Here is a 5,363-nt window from a genome sequence, read left to right on the forward strand (position 1 = left end):
TCTCGCTCATCAGCAGGGGTACACTTTCTTTAACCATCCTTTTCCGGCTGATATACCTGTAGAAACCCTTCTTATTATTCTTTTATATATATATATATATATTTTCTTATATACCGCGTCCCTGTACTCTTCCCAGGATGCCTGTCCCTGCTTCCACTGACTTTAAGAACTGGCATGAAGCTGAGAGGCAGCCGAAGGGATATAGTGTCACTGTTTCAATCATATCCCACTACTGGTTTTCTCTGCTCAGTAAAGCTCCCAGGGAAATCTGATGCTCTTCTTCCGACCTGGTGAACTATGACCAGGTGCACAAGAACCAGGAATTTGCCAGCAGCAAAAATGATGACAGAAAAGGGCAACAGTGTCTTTACAAATGGCATTTAAATAAATAAATAAATAATGCAATGAAACCAGGCAGCCCCATTCAGGGCTATAATATCAACCTGGAAGTTGTTAAGGCGGGGCGGGGGGAGGGGGGGGAGGCCAAGAGGAGGGGAACCAATACCCGGGCAACATGGGGTGGGGAGCTCTATACTGAGTTCACATCACATCCAGCTCTCAGAGCTGAAAGAGCTGGTCAGGCTATGAGGACCTTCCAGCTGTGATTAAGACTGGTTTGCAGTAAGAAACACCAGGATAGGGGCCAGTCAACTTTAACCTTTAGCAGTCAGGTGAGAAATCAGCCTCTTCACAAAAAAAAGAAAACCTCTAACTGCCCCAAGGAATACTGGCACCTCCTTCCAGCAGGGATTACAGGAGAGATCCTGTACGGGGCCAGTTTCTGCACCCATTTGTCAATAGAGCACCAACGTTTCAGTGATGAGGTTACCAGCTGCAGCAGACGTGCGGGTGGACTGAGGATAGAGAGGGGCAGCTTCTTTTTAGGGGGAAAAACTGCAACTGAAGTACAAAATTTAATAGCTTTGCTTTTGCCTTAAGTGTTTGTTGCTTACGTGGTCTAGGTGATTAAAGATCTTTCTGGGGACCACAGGAATTGTAATACCATATATATATGGTTTTCATTGTCATGAAAATTTGATGACAGAAAAAGAAAGAGGATCAAATGAGCTTATAACACTCATTCTAGCCAAGTAATGCAGAAATGCTTCCTTTTTCCTCCAGTGAGCATTGGTTTACATTTTTTAAAATGAATTTGCCGAGACCACGTTCACATACTACCACCGGTTTCCCACAGACATTTGAGCAATTGAGTTTGACGGGCAAGAAAGTTCTCAGAAAGCGAATGTCAGTCATGTAAACTAAATTTTAAATTCATATGGGCCAATATCCACCCCAGAGGCAGCTGTGTTCCTCCAGCCATCGGGAAGCACAAACTATATTGCATAACCAATCCTGCCAATCACAAACCAAACGACGCACCTCCACCAGAGAGTACGTGCAATAAACACAAACAAAAATGTTTTAAAGACTACGCATTAGATCAGTAATACAAAACACCCGAGAGAACCATGACTTGCTGGCATTCTGATGGTAGAAAGGGTGGTTGCTTCGAACGCATTTTTAGCTCCCTGGCACTGCCTGAGACATGGCTGGAAATCCTCAACACCTATGCAGGAACCCAACAGCAGGATGTATGTGGATAAGGGGTGCAGAAGACCCCACTTTCCTGGCTGCTCACAAATTTCCGATGTCGAAGGTTCGAGTCCTTCAGCAGCTTCTCCACATGAACACTTTTCATCGTTTTGTGCTCCCACACAGAGGGTGTCTTGTCACCCCCTCGCAAGCCCCCACACTTCCCAAGCACAGAAGTAGCAAAAGGACGGAGAAAGCACCGCGGTGCTGGCATAAAATGCGCTCCCCCACCCTCTAACACCGTTTACCACGCAGGGCTTCATAGCCTACCTACTAACACAAAACCACCGGTCTCTGGATGAATAAAAGCAATCATACCATATTTGCTAGCAAAAAGTATTCCCCCAGAGCAAGCCAGGAAGCGAAACTCAGAAAAGTTGCAACATTTACATATTCCTTTAAAATCATGTCTGGACCGAGGCCTGTAGGACTGCTACATTAAGCCATTTTCCTCCCTCGAGGTGGCTATGTCTCATTAGCAGATTAGGACCTTTTTTTTTTTTCCTTTTTTCATTTCTGTATTACAAACTCTGTTTGTCTGGCCCATGACAAGCTCCTGGGAGGGAGCAGCCCCACTGCAGTGTTTGCAGCAGCAGGGCCAAGCTCCCTGCAGACCAGTGTTATTTTTTGAGATGACATCTCCATCTCTCAGGGCTGGACCACAGCGGGAAAATGTTCAGGGATTACTCTGAGCTGGGTTTTGTGACTCGTTATTCATATGCAGGAGCTCTTTTTTATTGTAAGGTTAATTTAGACAGGAAGGGTCAGGACAGATGGGGCCAAGCTATAGATCAGAATGAACTGTTAGGGACCCTTGAGAGAGTTACATTTTCTTGTTGGTGTTGGACACGAACCTAACCTTAAAAAGGCATGTCAGCAATGGTCAGCTGTACAACAATATAAAGAAAGCAGAAGACACATCAAGCAATTTTTCTAGAAACTGGATATGGGCTGCTAGGACATGACATTCTTAACCAGCAGCCCCAGCAAAACCCGACACGCTCATATTCAGCTACACACAGGGTTTCACTAAAAATTGTGTTAGCCATCAGGTCCTACCCTTAAAAGGAATCAGATTAGCAGGGAGAGGCAACCCTGAGGTCAGAAACTTGCTGCTATTTGTTTGGGTTTGTTTTTTAAGTAAATGCCATGCCAGCTCTTCAGCCTGGGAACAAAATTTGAGGTTGAGAAGTGCTCCTAACAGAACCAGTTTGATGGGTGCCAGGCTATGGGCAAGACGTTTCAGAAACAAGTACCTAAAATTAGCCATTGCTAAATCACGTAGCCCAGGGAAGCCATGTTTGGTTCCCACCTTGCTTTTCTTCCACTTCAGCCCAGATTCAAGAAAGCACTTAGTACACGTGTATTGCAAAAACTACCATCACCTCTGCCGCATAATATGAACCGTCAACCCAAAAGCATATGTGGTAGCTGGTATTTCCCTGAAAAACGTGCCTTTTTCCAAGTAATTTTGCCCTTACTCACCTTTTTTTGCCTCTGAAATTAGGCTTTGGATTATTTTTCCCCTCTGTGGTCTTGTATTTTCTTAGGATACAGTTACACTTCCCTCTCCGTATTTCTCATATCTCCAGATTCCTTTCATCTCTGGCATTTCTCTGGAAATGCCAGATTTGGGGACTTTCTGAAAAGTTCATTAAAGTACCCAGTCCCAAATCAACAGTAAAGACATTCATAATGTGAAAGAGAACTCAGAATAATCCTCACTGCTTCCTGGTGGATATCTCTGACCACAGAAGCACATCACAGCTCCCAGCACAGTGAGGTACCCAAGAGCTTGAGGAGATCCTCGGAAGCACACATGCTGAGATACCTTAGCTTTTTTCCTCTCCAGGACATACCTGGGGGCCAGGCGAACAGCCCCCTTCCTACGGCGCAAATAGGCTGCAGCTTTCCACAGCGCTTCCTCCCCACAACTCAAATCAGGGCCGCCCCTGCCTCACGGGTACTTCTAAGCAAGCAGCGAGGCTGCAGTGTGTGCACATCCAGGCATCACATCACGGCATCACAAATCCATACCGTCTCAGACCCAGAAACACAAATATAGCTGGGCCCAGCTGCACCGTACCTGCACACGATGCCAGCCTCAGCGTTACCCCCAGCATCTCTGCACCATAGACTGGCCTGCAATGGGACTCCACGGCTTGCTCTGTTTCACTTACCAAGACAAAGCTAAGAAGCATTTTAGTCCTGATACACAAGTACTTACAATGGGGACTGACAACCGACTGCCCTCCTAACAGAAGGACTCTTATAATGGGAACTATTATTTTAATTATCAATTGGAAAGCACAGTCTAGGGATGAGGTGATCTCTAATTATTGCAAGGGGGGTTAAAAAGGTAGGGACTGCTACTAATAGAAGTTACCGACCCCACTGGAAATTACTGTTAAGGTCCTCTCCCTTACACTAAGCAGACAGCCAGACCAGTCACCGCAGCATTAAAACCTACAAATCTGTGAAAAATTCGCTGCGGTCAATACACTGCAGTTCATAATGATTATTTTTTGTCCACACTGCTGCTGTTTGTTTCAACCCATTTAGCAATATTCATTAGCTCCCCACTTCAAGTTAGGGTAATTGAGAGTAGGAGAACAAAGTTTTTTTTATGAAGGGAGATGTACCCCTTTCCCTTCCCTGATTCATTTGTTGACTCTGTTGACTTGCAGTCATGTTTTACCGGGAATCTTTCTTCAGAAATGCCAAATGTGTCGTGATAAACATCGTGCTGTCCCTTTCTTACGATCTTACATCACTGAAGGGTTTTAAATCATACATTTCTCTTCCCATTTTTTTTATTATCTTACAAGGGAAGGACACTAAACTCCAACGTCAAGACTGTTTTGCCTTTGACCCTTTTCCACGGCTGCAGCCACAGATACTAAAGCCCCAGAAAAACTCATGTGTGTCAACAATCCCTAAAATAAATACTAAAAAACAGCCTTATGCCAAAAACGATGGTAACCATACCATTGTCTAGGATACTTCAAATTCTTCCTCTCGAGGAATCTCAGCCACTCGCATTAAATGACTCCCAATTGAGACATGAGAACTGGCAGCAGCGCAAATACCCACAGAGCACTGGCTGGTGCAGCTGACAGCCAGATGGGATCAGAACGGCAACAAAAGATAACACCAAGCCTGGACAAGCAGCTCAGACACTGGCCTGAAACTCTGGAGAGTGCCGTCAGGTTCCTACTCCAGCAAGTTTTGTGTCTGACAACAGGCAAGTCACCTGAGCCTTTTCTTTGCCTGAAGTTCCCATCTGGAAAATGGATATAGCGGCCCTCACCTACGGCTAAGGAGGTGCTGAGATCCTACGGGAGTGCAATATCCTGAGGTAGACAAGAGATGGACAGGTGAACCAGAACAAAAAAAAACTTTACGTCCAAAGGAAAACCAGTTGCAGAGGAAGAAAAAGCAGGATTAGAAAGTTTAAACTCTGTGCCTGTGGAGCTACAGTAAAATACAGGTATAGCACTGTGTGCGTACCCATGCAACACGCACAAAAGCAACACAGGACTATTTCCATTTTGTAACAGTGTGGTTTTGTAACTGTGAGGGTCCAGGGCTGTCAAGCAAGACCTGAAGGAAAGGTCATACCCCTCATTCAAACAGCTACTAATATTGTATAAAAAACAGCTGAGCTCTTGCATATACAGAGCTTTCTGCATGTACTTTGCTACATCACAGCCTTCCTGGCGAGGCAGGGAATAAGCGTTATTCCCACCTGGCAAAAGACAATCTGAGTT

This window comes from Egretta garzetta, unplaced genomic scaffold, assembly GCF_000687185.1.
Source record: "Egretta garzetta isolate BGI_Z169 unplaced genomic scaffold, ASM68718v1 scaffold383, whole genome shotgun sequence".
Taxonomy (NCBI): domain Eukaryota; kingdom Metazoa; phylum Chordata; class Aves; order Pelecaniformes; family Ardeidae; genus Egretta; species Egretta garzetta.